Raw genomic sequence first — 20949 nt, 5'->3', positions numbered from 1 at the left:
TTTGTTCTTTCATGTTTGCTTAAAGGGTGTTTTGATCTTTCATGTTTGCTTAATCCTTTAAACGATTAAATTTATGCTACCTTCTAAGGTTGAATAATTGCAAAGTTTAATCTTTAGTTTTTTGAATATTAAATGAATTAAATATTCTTTTAATTCTTTAAGAATTATAGATTTTTGACATATGACAAGATTAGACCTTTCTTATCCTATTAAAAAATAAAATAAAAAACCCCTCGATTCTTTACCCAGAATAATCCATGGAGAGTCATACCGATATCTTTGAGTCAATAAAGTCATTGAGTACAAGATGTTCACTTGACCATGAACCTTCCTACCAGAAGATACAACTTGGGTATCTCATATCAAATTCCTGAAGATGAGCCTGAACATTGAGACATGCTGGGAACAAGAAGCAGAAAGTATAATTAATTCGAAAAATTCTATCATGCATTAATTACATTGTTTTCATATGAATAAAAATTAATCCTGAAAATCTATCCCCCTGGGGATACCTCTTTTGCAAAGATTTTTTTGTATGCAATGATGAACGACTTTGTTTCATTTATCCATATATGTATATATATATATATATATCCCTTGTTGTCCCCTTTTGAGCCTATAGTATTTTTCTTCTGATTCAACCCTAACCAAGGATCACCCTACACACTAGGGGGTAAGGTGGAAGAAATCTGCTCGCATAAGTGAAGACATCAAATCAGAGGAGATACCGAAAGGTGAACCAAATGCCAAGTGCAAAGATAAAATCAAAGCAAAAAGAAAAGCAAAGAACAAGAATCAAAAAGAAAAAGAAACAAAAAGAAAAAGCAAAGAAAAAGGGAAGATAATCGAGTCAAATGGCGCATCAAACTTCAAACTATGAGATTGATCAAGCACAATTATTCTAGAATCACTTCACTCGAAGATCATAGAGCATCAAGAGAGAGACACATACGAACATATTCAAATTGTGCAAGACAGTATTGAAGGCATAAGAATGAATTGATCCTTTGTTTAATATACTCAAATACTTATTTGGGCCTATTTATCATTTTCTTTCATAACCATGAACCTGGCCTACATTACGTACCTTGAAAGTCCTTTCTAATCATACATGGATTTCTAAACAGAAGATACTATCTTTAGATTTCATTCCACCCCACCAGGTTTAATCTTTATTTGCAAAAGGTTTTCTAAAATCTTTAATGCATGATAGAGAAAAATAACAAAGGAGGGTTTAAGACGTAAATTCTGAATGACGTCTTGAAACCAAAGGAGGATTCGAGTTGAAAACCTGAAAAGGTGGCTCGAATGTAAAACTTGTGCAGCTGAGGTGATCGCACAAATTCCTTGATAAGGCATTGCATAATTCGTGACCATAAGAGCTGGGAGCCGGGGAACACGTCCAGTAGAGGAGCATACAAGCTACACCATCAGATCAGTGAACATCAAAGAAATGAGAAGGCCAAAACATTGACTAAACAAAAATACCTGAGACTTTTTATCCTTTCCTTATTTAACTATTTCCCAAAGATAGCTTTGATCTTGATACTTGTCAAATAGCTATAATTTATTGAAGGATTACAGTGTAATTAATTCTTTGATGTCCAATGAACTCTAGTTTTATGATTTATCTCAATTATGAAACTGAGAAAGGGGCAATATTTTCAAAACTGTTGATTAAACATTTTTCAAAACTATTCTAATACATTTTCAGAACTTTTGAAAATAAAAGAAGAAGAAAAAAAAACTTTTCAAACAAGACAATCTCTCTAGAGTGGATCTTGGTATTTGACATATAGCTCTCAAACGCAAAGCTCATGCTTAGAATCAGTTTTGAAGCAAGCAATGAGGAATAATGGGGCATCTTTAAGGATTCAACAGCAAATGTTGGGGCATATTTGGAGATTCAACATTGAATATTAGGGCATATTTGGGGATTCAACATCCTGATGCAAACGATCAGATCTTCTGAAGGCATTTCCTCCACATGTAGGAACAAGCAAACAAATCACGAGGAGATAAAACTAATTCATGTTGCATGCATCTTAGATATACTTAAGATCATCACATTCATCATTTTTTATACATATTTTTTGCAGCTTTTAGAGTCAAGTTTCAACTTCAAGAAGAAAGATACTCGATTCAAAAGCACATTCAAAATTGATGGTGGATGCTCAACTTCACAGCAAAAAAGCGTTTATCAACAAACAACTTTTCAATTTCATTCAGAGTCAATTTCAACTTCACAACAAAGTATATTATACTCAACAAACAATTTTCCAATTTCATTCAGAGTCAATTTCAACTTCACAGCGAAGGATATTGAACTCACAATTTGCTCGAGAGTATATTTCAACTTCACGACGAAGGATATCTAACTCGAAGCCAAACTTCACAACGAAGGGGTCATCCACGGTTTCAACTTCACGACGAAGGGAATCGTGTCCACCCGCAATAGCACAAGCTTGGATTTAAACTTCACGATGAAGGATATTCAAGTCAAGGCTCAACTTCACGACAAATGGGTCATCCACGATTTCAACTTCACGACTAAGGATATCGTACCAACGGATCGAAGATTTCAACTCCACGACGGAGGATATCATACCAATGGATCCACGATTTCAACTCCACGACGGAGGATATTGTGCCCACACATCCACAGTTTCAACTTCACGACGAAGGGAATCGTACACACAAGAAGCATCCATCTCTAGATTGGATTTCAACTTCACGACGAAGGATATCCAACTCAAAGAATGAGTGTCTGTAAATATACTTTCCAGTTTCAAAGTCAATTTCAACTTCACGGTGAAGGATATTGGCCTCAAAACAACGAAATTTAACTTGGATTTCATCTTCACGATGAAGGATATCTAATTCAAGGTTCAACTTCATGACGAAGGGGCCATCCACGATTTTAACTTCACGACGAAGGATATCTTGTCCACCAGCATCAATGCAACCCTTGGATTTCAACTTCACAAAGAAGGATATCAAATTCGAGGTTCATCTTCATAACGAAAAGGCCATCCACGATTTCAACTTCACGATGAAGGATATCGTGTCCACAAGAAGCAATGCAACCCTTGGATTTCAACTTCACGAAGAAGGATATATAATTCTAGGTTCATCTTTACAATGAAGGGGGCATTCACGATTTCAACTTTACGACGAAGGATATCGTTCTCATTTGTAGCTTAGCTAAAGGCAAGAAGGGCTATCTGCTAACAAAAGACCTTCGAGTTCAGTTACACTTAGCTTAAAGGAACATCATTTACATCATAACTTAAGGCTAAAAGGGTTATCTTCCAACCAAAGACCTTCGAGTTCGACTACGCTCAGCTCCAAGGCACATCATTTACAGCATAACTCAAGGAGAAAAGGGTTATCTACCACCAAAAGACCTTCGAGTTCGATTACACTTAGCTCAAAGGCATATCATTTGTATCATAACTTAAGTCGAGAAGGGTTATCTGCTAACCAAAAACCTTCTAGTTCGACTACGCTCAGCTCTAAGGCACATCATTTGCAGCATAATTCAAGGCTAGAAGGATTATCTGCCAATAAAAGACCTTCGAGTTTGACTACGCTCAGCTCCAAGGCACATCATTTGCAGCATAACTCAAGGATAGAAGGGTTATCTGCCACCAAAGACCTTCGAGTTTGATTACACTCAGCTCAAAGGCACATCATTTGCAGCATAGCTCAAGACGAGAAGGGTTATCTGTCAACAAAGACCTTCAAGTTCGATTACACTCAGCTCAAAGGCATATCAAATTTACAGCATAACTCAAGGAAAGAAGGGTTATCTGTCATCAAAGACCTTCGAGTTTGATTTCATTCAGCTCATAGGCATATCAACCGCATGGTAGCAATGAGGAACTACCTTCTGGAAGAATTTTCAAGTCGAGGACTTTAATCGAGAAGAAGAACAAGGCCCAATTCTTGGCTCAGCCTGAAGCCCAATTACAGTTACTCCCTAACAAATGTATCAAGTCTCAAAACAAAAAAAGGACCGGATAAAAACTGTTTGTCTTTTTCTTCTTTGCCCTATTCTTGTTAACACAAGAATATACAAAGAAGGGCAGCTGTATACCCCAGATTTTGTCCTCATCCCAGCATTACACCAAGCTTCCACTAATGCATGTTTCCTACCAACTCACAAGGATAAAAATGCATATGAGATCTGATCTAAAGCATGGTCACACCAAAATGCTATTTTTTTATATAAAGCTATGTAAAATAAGGGCTATAAATAGCCGAATGAAAATGTAAGAAAAGAGGGGGCCGAATTGCTCTCGTTTTCCAGAAGAAAAAAGAGCAATAAAATACAGAATTTATCCTCAATCAAAACAGAATCAAATTTTAAGGTATTCTAGTTTGTATTTCAGTTTCTTTAGTTTATTTATTCAATTCGAATACAACTAATAATAAGAATTTTAGTTTATAATTTTGTTAGTTTTTAAAGTAAATTCCATGAGTTCTAAAGAAAAATTAATTAATAGAGATATGAAGTTAGGTTACCTTGCTTTGGTGTTCGTCAGAGTGGGGTGTCACCGTCGTCGAGTCTAGAGTAGAATGGTCAGATTCACCGAAGATCCATACGCCATGGATGCTCTGTGTATGGCGTGAAAGAAAAGGAGAAGAAGGCTATGGGTTTAACATGTTGAATAGAATAAAAAAAATGGGAAAAGAAATTATATTTGGGGTTCACGTATTCTGATTAATAAGGAATGGGAATGATTTTAATTTGACTTTGGGTTAATCACACATAGGGTCACTTGTCTTCTTGCTATATTTTATATTTGTCTCTAAAAGTTTTGGTCTATTCATGTTTAAGCCATTCCATTATCAGGTGTTTTTAAAAATCAGTCACTAAACTTGTGCGATTAATTACGTTGAGGCCCTCCCGATTCTGCTGTGTTTTTATATATTGGCCACCAAATCCTTACATTTAATCACGTTTAGGTACCTCTAAAATTACATTATTTTTACATTATAGTCACTGAAGCTCTATGTTTTTATTTTATTTTATTTTAGATGTTTTATTTTCGTTATTTTCAATTCGATCACCAATATGTTATATTTTGTGATGATTTATGCTTGTAACTTTCATTTCCTTTATTTTAGTCACTATTAGTTTTGATTAGTTACTAACATGTTATATTTCTTGTTTTTTTTATTTCTAATTTTGACACTTTATTTTCTATATATTTTATTTTAGTAACTATTTATTCTTGATTGGGCACTGCTTTTCTTTTTCTTTTTTTATTTTTATCTTTTTTTATTTCATTTTAGCTATTATCTTATATATCTTTTGCATTTTAATCCATATAATTATATTTTATTACAATTCAAACTCTTGTATTTATTGTATTTAGATCCATGTTTACTTTTTTTTTTATTTCGATCTTAATTCTAACTCTTTGTTTTTGTATGTTTTATTTTGCAACTTTATTTATGATTTTTAGGGATAATTTTAATTGATCAAAAGGAAAATAATTATGATCAAATATTTTAATTTTAATTTTAATTTCAATTTTTGTAATTAAAACAACCGATAAATTAAATGGTACCGAAAGGGAAATTGAAGGGTGCTAATCCTTTCCTTGACTGTAACCGATCTCGAGCCCGACATATTTCTGATAAAAATGTAGATCAGGTAAGATGGTATTCGATCAACCAAATTTTTATGAAAAATAAATGATCAGTGACGACTCCTAATATTTAATTTAAGTTGAAACTAAATTTTGGGCCCACCCGAAAGGCGGTTGCGACAAGAAGAAATAGTTAGAACCATGCTTTATGAAAACAATTTGCCAAAATATTTTTGGGCGGAAGCCACAAATACCGCTTGTTATATTATAAATCGAATCATGATTAGGCCAATTTTGAAGAAAACTACATATGAACTTTTCAAAAATAAAAAACCTAACATTAGTTATTTTCATCATTTTGGATGTAAATGTTTTGTGTTAAACAACGGTAAAGAAAATCTTGACAAATTTGATGTTAAAGGTGATGAAGGAATTTTTCTGGGTTATTCCTTAAATTCTAAAGCTTATCGGGTATTTAATAAAAGAACTCTAGTTGTAGAAGAGTCTATACATGTTGTTTTCGATGATAATCCCCTTCCGAGGAAGGATTCTTGTGTGAATGATGATGTAGGTATTATAAACACAAATGACGTTAGACATGACGTTGAAGAACCATCATCAAAGAAAGAAAGGAAAGATGAAACTCATGATGTTCTCGAGAATCCAACCATTGAAGAAAGGGAAGTCTATTACCCAAGGGAATACAACTATGTCAAGGATGGTAAGATAATAGGTGATCCATCCAAAGGGGTAATGACTCGATCATATCTTAGAAATATATGTAATTATGTTGCATTTATCTCATGCATATAGCCTAAGAATATTAAAAAAGCAGCATTAAATGATGAACATTGGATTATGGCTATGCAAGAAGAATTAAATCAATTTGAGAGAAGTAAGGTATGAACATTAGTTGAAAGTCCTAGTAATAAATCCATTATAGGTACTAGATGGGTATTTAGGAATAAGCTTGATGAAAGTGGTATTATAGTGAGAAACAAGGCTAGACTTGTTGCTCAAGGCTATACTCAAGAAGAGGGCATAGACTATGATGAAACATACGCTCCCATGGCTAGGATGGAAGTAATTAGAATGTTATTAGCATTTGCATGTTTCAATGAATTTAAATTATATCAAATGGATGTTAAAAGTGCATTTTTAAATGGTTTTATAAAAGAATAAGTGTATGTGGAACAACTTCTTGGTTTTGAAGATTCAAAATTTCCAGATCATGTTTTTAAATTGGCAAAAGCGCTTTATGGTTTAAAACAAGCTCCTAGAGCTTGGTATGAAAGATTGTCAAACTTTTTAATTGAAAAAGGTATTTTCAAAAAGGAAAGTTGACACTACATTGTTTTTAAAGCATAAAGGTAAAGATTTATTAATAGTTGAAATTTATGTTGATGATATAATATTTTGTTCTACTAATGATCTTCATTGCCAAGAAGTTTTTAAGCTAATGTAGAGTGAATTTGAGATGAGCATGATGGGGGAGCTCTCATTTTTCTTAGGACTCCAAATCAAGAAAAGAAAATATGTCATCTTCATCAATCAAGCAAAATACATCAAGGATATGCTCAAGAAATTTGGATTGGAAAATGGGAAACCTCATGCCACTCTAATGAGCTCATCAACAAAGCTTGACAAAGATGAAGGAGGTAAATGTGTGGATGTTAAATTATATAGATCCATGATTGGCTAATTGCTTTATCTAACTGCAAGTAGACCACATGTTATATTTAGTGTTTGCTTATGTGCTAGATTTCAATCATGCCCTAAGAAATCACATTTACTAGCTGTTAAGAGAATCTATAGATACCTTAACGACACTCCTAATTTAGGACTTTGGTATCCTAGAGACTCTAGCTTTAGCTTTCATACCTTCTCTGAGGTGGATTATGGAGGATGCAAAATAGATAGGAAAAGCACCTCCGGTACTTGCCAATTCCTAGGAAATATGTTGATTTCATGGTTTTCAAAGAAACAAAATTGTGTTGCATTATCTACCACAGAAGCTAAATACATTTCAGCCAGTAGTTGTTGTACACAAGTTTTATGGATGAAACAACAACATGTAGATTATGGAATTGAAGTAGGTCCTATACCTATCAATTGTGACAATATTAGTGCTATTTGTCTCACTAAAAATCCAATCCAACACTCTAGAACTAAGCACATTGAAATTAGACAGCATTTCATTAGAGATCATGTCGCTAAAGAAGATGTAGTTCTAGAATTTGTTGATACTTTGCACCAATTAGTGGATATTTTTACAAAGCCTTTAGATAAAGAAAGATTTTGGACACTTAGGAGAGAATTAGGTTTAACTGAGATATCTACATTTAGTGTTTAAAATAATTTTAGCATTTTTAATTAGTTTTTGAAAAATGGTCATAAAAATAATACTTTTGATTGCATTCTTTGATAATAGTAGGGGGAGTTTATGATTTTTAGTGAAAATTAATTATATGTTCAAATAATGCCTAAGGATATATTTGATTGATTGAACATTGTTTATTTTCCATATATGAGTTGCCAATACCACTAGAGCTAATTAATTTAGCATTTTAAGTGTTTAAAACGGATTTTTGAAATTTTTGTGCACTATGCATCGATACACTAGACAGTGCATCGATGCATCCCTTGAATGCGCATCGATACACCATGAAAATACACCGATGCACTCCTCGAATGTGCATTGATGCACCCTATTGTGTATCGATACACCCATCGAGATTTTGGGTTTAATTACCTTATTTCATCATTTTTCTCCAAAACCCAAACCTACACACTCACGTCGTCGCCCTCCTCTCTCACCCTCTCTCTAAAATATCGCTCAAATCAAACATTTTAAGTCGAAATTCAACAAGCTATCTTCTCATAAACCTGCTAGCAATCATTAAATTATGCAAAACATCAGTACATTCCACTCAATCCGAAATTTCAAAGTAATATTTTCTAAAACTCATGTTTTATTGATTTTTGAACTTAAGACTAGTTTTGATTAGTTCTAGGTTGAAATATACATCGGACATTGATTATATGATGATTCTAAACTAAATTTTACAACCAATTTCATCAAAAACACACATTTTTTTCAAACTTTTCTTTAAATTTCGAAAAAAAAAATATTTTCGGAAATTATTATTTTAATTGATGTTTTTGACTCAATTATGTTGTTTTCATAAAAGCTATATGTATTCTGATTTTTAAACATTGCTTTCCAATTAGTTTTCAAAACTTCCCATTAGGATTCGATTTAGAGAACCTTGACTATTACGAACTATTTGAGTTTTGGGATTGATTTACTGCACATGTGTTTCAAAATTTGCAGGTTACCTTACCTATTCTGATTTCTTAAACCCATGTCTAATCCTAAACCCCTAGGTCTTCATTAAGTCGTTCGAGTCAAAACAACTCTTTTTTCAATGTGCCTGGTCGTAGACAAGGTCTCTACTATAGGTACCGTACTTTCTTTGAGTCATACAAAATCCGGGAAGAGCGTATCCCTATGATCCAAGCTATGGAAGATATGAATTTTTAATATCTTCCTACTCTTAAATCCTAGAAGTTTGATAAACTCTTTAAACTCAAACCTATTGTTTATCATCAATAAGTCTCCATCTTCTATTCCAATATGGTATGTGTCCAAAACGAGCGTTGATCCAAAACCATAAGAATTCAATCCTATCTTTTAGGTCAATTCATTTTTATTGACTCTGACACAATCGCTACCCATTTTGGACTAGAAAACTTAGGTTTATATAATGAAAAGGAAACTGTGGCAACACCCTATAAGTCTATGGATAGTATAAGTACCCTAAGAACTCATAACGATCGATTCCTTCATATGATGATCTCTTGGTGGTTTAGACTATCCGGAGGTAGGTACTCCTCACTTAGAGTTATAGATTTATGGTGGATACATTGTATCCAACATAACAAGAAAATAAATCTGCCACAGACCATTTTCAGTGAGTTAGTAGATACCGTAAACACTGTCCCATCTAAGAATGTAGAAACCTTGGTTTACGGTTGTCTCCTTTCAAATTTGTTTATCAAACTCGGTCTTAGGGTCACTCTTGATATTCCCACCCCTCTCCAGAACCAACTTAATCTCACCTCCTTAAAGAAATCGGGATGGAAGAAAGAAAACAATCAATGGGTTCGATCCCTTGAGAAAACACTGGGAGCTATTTCTTCACGAGCTCCACCTCCACCGGCACCTGCAGCAGACAATGATCCAGAACTTTAACAACTTACGCAAGATATTGATGATGAATTTCTGACGATGAGCCTAAACAGTAAGAGGATCAATTACCTCCATACTTTCAATCATTTTTGGAGACATTTGATCTTAGGTTTGCATCCATTGAGTCCTATTTGACTGCTATGGGGGCTCAACAATGGGAGATGAACGAATATTTAGTTGTGAGCACGTTTATCCTCACCCTCCTCTCGATCCTCCTTGGATGACTAGACTATCTTGCTATAGAGACCTATCTTGCTATAGTTTTCTTGGATTTAGAATTTATTGTTAAAACATTTTGATGTTTTTGGATTGTTATGTTTGAATGTTTGAATTGGACGATTTGGATGTTTAAATGTTTAAATTTGTTATGGATGTTTGGATATTTGAACTTAAATGCTTATATATATTTGGTTTGGTTTGAATTTTCAATTTGAGCTTAATATTTATTAGTTTTTGCATCATTCACATCATTTAGAATATGACCAATTTATCATTACACATTGTTTATGAATATTGAATTATGAAACTAATGGCTAACCTCTCTCTTGTTTTTGATATTAGCAGCTTAAGCTTTAAATTTGTAAATATCAATTGGCAAAGTTTTCAAAAACCTTGTTTAAAAATGTTTATAAAGTCTTTTTGATTTAACAAAAAGGGGGAGAAGATGTGTTATAGTAAGGGGGAGTAATTTTACAAAATTATTTTTCAAAGAAAATGTTAAAATTACTCAAATGTTTTGTTATATAAAAAAGGGGGAGATTGTTGAAAACATTTTGATGTTTTGATATAACAAATTAAGTGTTATAGGATTTTAAGATTTTATAATCATTTTCAAAGTATATTCGATTCAATTACTCGAATATCAAAATATTACTCCAAGTTTTTCAAAGATCAATTTCAATCCTTACTAAAATGTAAAATTGTGTTTTAAACTTAAAATATTTTTTGAAATAGTTTTACAAAGTATTTTGAACCAAAATCGAGCCAAAAATCAAATTTACAAAGTGATGTATCGATGCACTACATGATGCATCGTTGCACACCCATTTCGAATGCATATTGTTTACCGATGCACTCTTGGATATTTTGAAACATCGAATGCATTTTGTGTAATGATGCATAGACCATGCATCGATGCACTACAGGCTCTTTGAAACATCGAATGTAATTAGTGTACCGATGCACCCCTAGTGTACCGATGCACTAAGTCTTATAACGGTCGAAATATTTGAATTTAACACATAGTGTACCGATGCACCTTGGCTATGCATCGATGCACCCCACGCTCCCACCAGATTTTTAAATGATAATTACAAAATAACGACTCTATTGACTTCACCAATGATCCCCAACGTTCAGAAGTGATCCAAGGTGTATTTAAACAAGCTTTAGAGCCATTGATCAACAACAATTAAGAAGAGAAGCTAGAGAATCAAAGAGAAAGCATCAAACCTCAAGTTTGAGCATTTCAAGCTAAATTTTCATTCAATATTAATTTTGCTTTCAAGAACACTTATTGTGCTCAATTGTATTCATTTTTACGTGTTCTTTATTTGTTCTAGAATTGTACAAACATCTTACCTTGTGAGGTTTTTCTGTAAGTTTGCAAATTTGTGTATTTCTCTTTGGGAGAAAGTATCCAAAGAGAGTATTCTCAAGAATTTGGGGTATAATTCTTGAGGGAATTGTAAGATTACTCTTTGTCCTCAAAAGAAAGAAAAAATTAGTGAATTTGTTGGAAAATCCTTAGTGTGGATAGCTAAGGTAGTGGATGTAGACTTCGGTTGAGAAAGTCGAACCACTCTAAATCGTTGTGCAAATATTTTCAATTTTCTACAAAAGCTTCCACCAAATATTTTATTGCCAATTCACCCCCCTTTTTGGCTATTTCGTCGATCGATTAACTCAACAAATTCGAGTTGAGCATGATGGGGGAGCTCTCATTTTTCATGGGACTCCAAATCAAGCAAAGAAAATATGGCATCTTCATCAATCAAGCAAAATATGTCAAGGATATGCTCAAGAAATTTGGATTGGAAAATGGGAAACATCATGCCACTCCAATGAGCTCATCAACAAAGCTTGACAAAGATGAAGGAGGTAAATGTGTGGATGTTAAATTATATAGATCCATGACTGGCTAATTGCTTTATCTAACTGCAAGTAGACCACATATTATATTTAGTGTTTGCTTATGTGCTAGATTTCAATCATGCCCTAAGAAATCACATTTACTAGCTGTTAAGAGAATCTATTGATACCTTAACGACACTCCTAGTTTAGGACTTTGGTATTCTAGAGACTCTAGCTTTAGCTTTCATACCTTCTCTGAGGTGGATTATGGAGGATGCAAAATAGATAGGAAAAGCACCTCCGGTACTTGCCAATTCCTAGGAAATATGTTGATTTCATGGTTTTCAAAGAAACAAAATTGTGTTGCATTATCTACCACTGAAGCTAAATACATTTCAGCAGTAGTTGTTGTACACAGGTTTTATGGATGAAACAACAACATGTAGATTTTGGAATTGAAGTAGGTCCTATACCTATCAATTGTGACAATATTAGTGCTATTTGTCTCACTAAAAATCCCATCCAACACTCTAGACCTAAGCACATTGAACTTAGACAGCATTTCATTACAGATCATATCGCTAAAGAAGATGTAGTTCTAGAATTTGTTGATACTTTGCACCAATTAGTGGATATTTTTACAAAGCCTTTAGATAAAGAAAGATTTTGGACACTTAGGAGAGAATTAGGTTTAACTGAGATATCTACATTTAGTGTTTAAAATAATTTTAGCATTTTTAATTAGTTTTTGAAAAATGGTCATAAAAATAATACTTTTGATTGCATTCTTTGCTAATAGTTAGGGGGAGTTTATGATTTTTAGTGAAAATTAATTATATGTTCAAATAATGCCTAAGGATATATTTGATTGATTGAACATTGTTAATTTTCCATATATGAGTTGCCAATACCACTAGAGCTAATTAATTTAGCATTTTAAGTGTTTAAAACGGATTTTTGACATTTTGTGCACTATGCATCGATACACTAGACAGTGCATCGATGCATCCCTTGAATGTGCATCGATACACCATGAAGATACACCGATGCACTCCTCGAATGTGCATTGATGCACCCTGTTGTGTATCGATACACCCATCGAGATTTTGGGTTTAATTACCTTATTTCATCATTTTTCTCCAAAACCCAAACCTACACACTCACGTCGTCGCCCTCCTCTCTCACCCTCTCTCTAAAATATCGCTCAAATCAAACATTTTAAGTCGAAATTCAACAAGCTATCTTCTCATAAACCTGCTAGCAATCATTAAATTATGCAAAACATCAGTACATTCCACTCAATCCGAAATTTCAAAGTAATATTTTCTAAAACTCATGTTTTATTGATTTTTGAACTTAAGACTAGTTTTGATTAGTTCTAGGTTGAAATATACATCGGACATTGATTATATGATGATTCTAAACTAAATTTTACAACCAATTTCATCAAAAACACACATTTTTTTCAAAATTTTCTTTAAATTTTGAAAAAAAAATTATTTTCGGAAATTATTATTTTAATTGATGTTTTTGACTCAATTATGTTGTTTTCATAAAAGCTATATGTATTCTGATTTTTAAACATTGCTTTCCAATTAGTTTTCAAAACTTTGCCCATTAGGATTCGATTTAGAGAACCTTGACTATTACGAACTCATTTGAGTTTTGGGATTGATTTTACTGCATACATGTGTTTCAAAATTTGCAGGTTACCTTACCTATTCTGATTTCTTAAACCATGTCTAATACTAAACCCCCTAGGTCTTCATTAAGTCGTTCGAGTCAAAACCAACCTCCTATTCCTCCTCCAAATCAAAACCGGAATGACCCAAATATGACTATTCTTAACTCTTGTTTCAATGTGCCTGGTCGTAGACAAGGTCTCTACTATAGGTACCGTACTTTCTTTGAGTCATACAAAATCCGGATTCAATCCTATCTTTTAGGTCAATTCATTTTTATTGACTCTGACACAATCGCTACCCATTTTGGACTAGAAAACTTAGGTTTATATAATGAAAAGGAAACTGTGGCAACACCCTATAAGTCTATGGATAGTATAAGTACCCTAAGAACTCATAACGATCGATTCCTTCATATGATGATCTCTTGGTGGTTTAGACTATCCGGAGGTAGGTACTCCTCACTTAGAGTTATAGATTTATGGTGGATACATTGTATCCAACATAACAAGAAAATAAATCTGCCACAGACCATTTTCAGTGAGTTAGTAGATACCGTAAACACTGTCCCATCTAAGAATGTAGAAACCTTGGTTTACGGTTGTCTCCTTTCAAATTTGTTTATCAAACTCGGTCTTAGGGTCACTCTTGATATTCCCACCCCTCTCCAGAACCAACTTAATCTCACCTCCTTAAAGAAATTGGGATGGAAGAAAGAAAACAATCAATGGGTTCGATCCCTTGAGAAAACACCGGGAGTTATTTCTTCACGAGCTCCACCTCCACAGGCACCTGCAGCAGACAATGATCCAAAACTTTAACAACTTACGCAAGATATTGATGATGAATTTCTGACGATGAGCCGAAACAGCAAGAGGATCAATTACCTCCATACTTTCAATCATTTTTGGAGACATTTGATCTTAGGTTTGCATCCATTGAGTCCTATTTGACTGCTATGGGGGCTCAACAATGGGAGATGAACGAATATTTAGTTGTGAGCACGTTATCCTCACCCTCCTCTCGATCCTCCTTTGGATGACTAGACCTATCTTGCTATAGTTTTCTTGGATTTAGAATTTATTGTTAAAACATTTTGATGTTTTTGGATTGTTATGTTTGAATGTCTGAATTGGATGATTTGGATGTTTAAATGTTTAAATTTGTTATGGATGTTTGGATATTTGAACTTAAATGCTTATATATATTTTGTTTGGTTTGAATTTTCAATTTGAGCTTAATGTTTATTAGTTTTTGCATCATTCACATCATTTAGAATATGACCAATTTATCATTACACATTGTTTATGAATATTGAATTATGAAACTAATGGCTAACCTCTCTCTTGTTTTTGATCTTAGCAGCTTAAGCTTTAAATTTGCAAATGTCAATTGGCAAAGTTTTCAAAAACCTTGTTTAAAAATGTTTATAAAGTCTTTTTGATTTAACAAAAAGGGGGAGAAGATGTGTTATAGTAAGGGGGAGTAATTTTACAAAATTATTTTTCAAAATTATTTTTCAAAGAAAATGTTAAAATTACTCAAATGTTTTGTTATATAAAAAAGGGGGAGATTGTTGAAAACATTTTGATGTTATGATATAACAAATTAAGTGTTATAGGATTTTAAGATTTTATAATCATTTTCAAAGTATATTCGATTCAATTACTCGAATATCAAAATATTAATCCAAGTTTTTCAAAGATCAATTTCAATCCTTACTAAAATGTAAAATTGTGTTTTAAACTTAAAATATTTTTTGAAATAGTTTTACAAAGTATTTGAACCAAATCGAGCCAAAATCAAATTTACAAAGTGATGTATCGATGCACTACATGATGCATCGTTGCACACCCATTTCGAATGCATATTGTTTACCGATGCACTCTTGGATATTTTGAAACATCGAATGCATTTTGTGTAATGATGCATAGACCATGCATCGATGCACTACAAGCTCTTTGAAACATCGAATGTAATTAGTGTACCGATGCACCCCTAGTGTACCGATGCACTAAGTCTTATAACGGTCGAAATATTTGAATTTAACACATAGTGTACCGATGCACCTTGGCTATGCATCGATGCACCCACGCTCCCACCAGATTTTAAATGATATTACAAATAACGACTCTATTGACTTCACCAATGATCCCCAACGTTCAGAGTGATCCAAGGTGTATTTAAACAAGCTTAGAGACATTGATCAACAACAATTAAGAAGAAGCTAGAATCAAAGAGAAAGCATCAAACCTCAAGTTTGAGCATTTCAAGCTAAATTTTCATTCAATATTAATTTTGCTTTCAAGAACACTTATTGTGCTCAATTATATTCATTTTTACGTGTTCTTTATTTGTTCTAGAATTGTACAAACATCTTACCTTGTGAGGTTTTTCTGTAAGTTTGCAAATTTGTGTATTTCTCTTTGGGAGAAAGTATCCAAAGAGAGTATTCTCTAGAATTTGGGGTATAATTATTGAGGGAATTGTAAGATTACTCTTTGTCCTCAAAAGAAAGAAAAAATTAGTGAATTTGTTGGAAAATCCTTAGTGTGGATAGCTAAGGTAGTGGATGTAGACTTTGGTTGAGAAAGTCGAACCACTCTAAATCGTTGTGCAAATATTTTCAATTTTCTACAAAAGCTTCCACCAAATATTTTATTGCCAATTCACCCCCCTTTTTGGCTATTTCGTCGATCGATTAACTCAACAAATTTGAGTTGAGCATGATGGGGGAGCTCTCATTTTTCATGGGACTCCAAATCAAGCAAAGAAAATATGGCATCTTCATCAATCAAGCAAAATATGTCAAGGATATGCTCAAGAAATTTGGATTGGAAAATGGGAAACATCATGCCACTCCAATGAGCTCATCAACAAAGCTTGACAAAGAAGAAAGAGGTAAATGTGTTGATGTTAAATTATATAGATCCATAATTGGCTAATTGCTTTATCTAACTGCAAGTAGACTGGATATTATGTTTAGTGTTTGCTTATGTGCTAGATTTCAATCATGCCCTAAGGAATCACATTTACTAGCTGTTAAGAGAATCTTTAGATACCTTAAGGACACTCCTAGTTTAGGACTTTGGTATCCTAGAGACTCTAGCTTTAGCTTGCATACCTTCTCTGATGTGGATTATGGAGGATGCAAAATAGATAGGAAAAGCACCTCCGGTACTTGCCAATTCCTAGGAAATATGATGATTTCATGGTTTTCAAAGAAACAAAATTGTGTTGCATTATCTACCACTGAAGCTAAATACATTTCAGCCAGTAGTTGTTGTACACAAGTTTTATGGATGAAACAACAACCTTTAGATTATGGAATTGAAGTTGGTCCTATACCTATCAATTGTGACAATACTAGTGCTATTTGTCTCACTAAAAATCCCATCCAAAACTCTAGAACTAAGCACATTGAAATTAGACATCATTTCATTATAGATTATGTCGCTAAAGAAGATGTAGATCAAGAAATTGTTGATACTTTGCACCAATTAGTGGATATTTTTACAAAGCCTTTAGATAAAGAAAGATTTTGGACACTTAGGAGAGAATTAGGTTTAACTGAGCTATCTATATTTACTGTTTAAAATAATTTTAGCATTTTTAATTAGTTTTTGAAAAATGCCATAAAAATAATACTTTTGATTGCAGTCTTTGCTAATAGTTAGAGGGAGTTTATGATTTTTAGTGAAAATTAATTATATGTTCAAATAATGCTTAAGGATATATTTGATTGATTGAACATTGTTAATTTTTGATATATGAGTTGCCAATACCACTAGAGCTAATTAATTTAGCATTTTAAGTGTTTAAAACGGATTTTTGACATTTTTGTGCACTATGTATCGATACACTAGACAGTGCATCGATGCATCCCTTGAATGTGCATCGATCCACCATGAAGATACACCGATGCACTCCTCGAATGTGCATCGATGCACCCTGCTGTGCATCGATACACCCATCGAGATTTTGGGTTTAATTGCCTTATTTCTTCATTTTTCTCCAAAACCCAAACCTACACACTCACGTCATCGCCCTCCTCTCTCACTCTCTCTCTAAAAAATCGCTCATATCAAACGTTTTATGTCCAAATTTAACAAGCTATCTTCTCATAAACCTGCTAGCAATCATTAAATTGTGCAAAAAATCAGTACATTCCACTCAATCCGAAATTTCAAAGTAATATTTTCTAAAACTTCTGTTTTATTGATTTTTGAACTTAAGACTAGTTTTGATTAGTTCTAGGTTGAAATATACATTGGGCATTGATTACATGATGATTCTAAACTAAATTTTACAACCAATTTCATCAAAAACACACATTTTTTCAAAATTTTCTTTAAATTTTTGAAATAAAAAAATTTATTTTCAGAAATTATTATTTTAATTGATGTTTTTGACTCGATTATGTTGTTTTCATAAAAACTATATGTATTATGATTTTCAAACATTGCTTTCCAAAAAGTTTTCAGAACATTGCCCATTACGATTCGGTTTAGAGAACCTTGACTATTACGAACTCATTTGAGTTTTGGGATTGATTTTATTGCATACATGTGTTTCAAAATTTGCAGGTTACCTTACCTATTATGATTTCTTAAACCATGTCTAATCCTAAACGACCTAGGTCTTCATTAAGTCGTTCGAGTCAAAACCAACCTCCTATTCCTCCTCCTAATCAAAACCCGAATGACCCAAATATGACTATTCTTAACTCTTGTTTCAATGTGCCTGATCGTAGACAAGATCTCTACCATAGGTGCCGTACTTTCTTTGAGTCATACAAAATCCGGGAAGAGTGTATCCCTTCGATCCAAGCTATGAAAGATATGAATTTTTAATATCTTCCTACTCTTAAATCCTAGAAGTTTGATAAACTCTTTAAAACTCAAACCTATTGTTTATCATCAATTAGTCTCCATCTTCTATTCCAATGTGGTATGTGTCCAAAATGAGCGTTGATCCGAAACCATAAGAATTCAATCATATCTTTTAAGTCAATTCATTTTTATTGACTCCGACACAATCACTACCCATTTTGGACTAGATAACTTAGGTTTATATAATGAAAAGGAAATTGTGGCAACACCCTATAAGTCCAAGGATAGTGTAAGTACCCTAAGAACTCATCACGATCGATTCCTTCATATGATGATCTCTTGGTGGTTTAGACTATCCGGAGGTAGGTACTCCTCACTTAGAGTTATAGATTTATGGTGGATACATTGTATCCATCCTAACAAGAAAATAAATCTGAAACAGATCATTTTCAGTGAGTAAGTAGATACCGTAAACACTGTCCCATCTAAGAATGTAGAAACCTTGGTTTACGGTTGTCTCATTTCTAATTTGTTTATCAAACTCGATCGTAGGGTCACGCTTGATATTCCCAACCCTCTCCAGAACCAACTTAATCTCACCTCCTTAAAGAAATTGGGATGGAAGAAAGAAAACAATAAATGGGTTCGATCCCCTGAGAAAACACCGGGAGCTATTTCATCACTAGCTCCACCTCCACCGGCACCTGCAGCAGACGATGATCCAGAACTTCAACAACTTATGCAAGATATTGACGATGAAGTTTCTGACAATTAGCCGACACAGCAAGAGGATCAACTGCCTCCATACTTTCGATCATTTTTGGAGACATTTGATCTTAGGTTTGCATCCATTGAGTCCTATTTGACTGCTATGGGGGCTCAACAATGGGAGATGAACGAACATTTAGATGCGAGCACGTTATCCTCACCCTCTTCCCGATCCTCCTTTGGATGACTAGACCTATCTTGCTATAGTTTTCTTGGATTTAGAATTTATTGTTAAAACATTTTGATGTTTTTGGATTGTTATGTTTGAATGTCTGAATTGGATGATTTGGTTGTTTAAATGTTTAAATTTGTTATGGATGTTTGGATATTTGAACTTAAATGCTTATATATATTTGGTTTGGTTTGAATTTTCAATTTGAACTTAATGTTTCTTAGTTTTTGCATCATTCACATCATTTAGAATATGACCAATTTACCATTACACATTGTTTATGAATATTGAATTATGAAACTAATGGCTAACCTCTCTCTTGTTTTTGATCTTAGCAGCTTAAGCTTTAAATTTATAAATATCAATTGGAAAAGTTTTCAAAAACCTTGTTTAAAAACGTTTATAAAGTCTTTTTGATTTAACAAAAAGGGGGAGAATATGTGTTATAGTAAGGGGTAGTAATTTTACAAAATTGTTTTTCAAAAATATTTTTCAAAGAAAATCTTAAAACTACTCAAATGTTTTGTTATATCAAAAAGGGGGAGATTGTTGAAAACATTTTGATGTTTTGATATAACAAATTAAGTGTTATAGGATTTTAAGATTTTATAATCATTTTCAAAGTATATTCGATTCAATTACTCGAATATCAAAATATTACTCCAAGTTTTTCAAAGATCAATTTCAATCCTTACTAAAGTGTAAAATTGTGTTTTAAACTTAATATATTTTTTGAAATAGTTTTACAAAGTATTTCGAACCAAAATCGAGCCAAAAATCAAATTTACAAAGTGATGTACCGATGCACTACATGATTTATCGTTGCACACCCATTTCGAATGCATTTTGTGTTCCGATGCACTCTTGAATATTTTGAAACATCGAATGCATTTTGTGTAATGATGCACAGGCCATGCATCGATGCACTCCAGACTCTTTGAAACATCGAATGTAATTAGTGTACCGATGCACCCCTAGTGTACCGATGCACTAAGTCTTATAACGGTCGAAATATTTGAATTTTACACATAGTGTACCGATGCACCTTGGCTATGCATCGATGCACCCCACTCTCCCACCAGATTTTTAAATGATAATTACACAATAACAACGCTATTGACTTCACCAATGATCCCCAACGTTCAGAAGTGATCCAAGGTGTATTTAAACAAGCTTTAGAGCCATTGATCAACAACAATTAAGAAGAGAAGCTAGAGAATCAAAGAGAAAGCATCAAACCTCAAGTTTGAGCATTTCAAGCCAAATTTTCATTCAATATTCATTTTGCTTTCAAGAACACTTATTGTGCTCAATTGTATTCATTTTTTAGTGTTCTTTATTTGTTCTAGAATTGTGCAAACATCTTACCTTGTGAGGTTTTTTTGTAAGTTTGCAAATTTGTGTATTTCTCTTTGGGAGAGAGTATCCAAAGAGAGTATTCTCAAGAATTTGGGGTATAATTCTTGAGGGAATTGTAAGATTACTCTTTGTCCTCAAAAGAAAGAAAAAATTAGTGAATTTGTTGGAAAATCCTTAGTGTGGATAGCTAAGGTAGTGGATGTAGACTTTG

This window comes from Hibiscus syriacus, unplaced genomic scaffold (assembly GCF_006381635.1).
Source record: "Hibiscus syriacus cultivar Baekdansim isolate YM2019G1 unplaced genomic scaffold, ASM638163v2 tig00000452_pilon, whole genome shotgun sequence".
NCBI lineage: Eukaryota > Viridiplantae > Streptophyta > Magnoliopsida > Malvales > Malvaceae > Hibiscus > Hibiscus syriacus.
The sequence above is the reverse complement of the archived record's forward strand: the minus strand, read 5'-3'. Positions refer to the sequence as shown.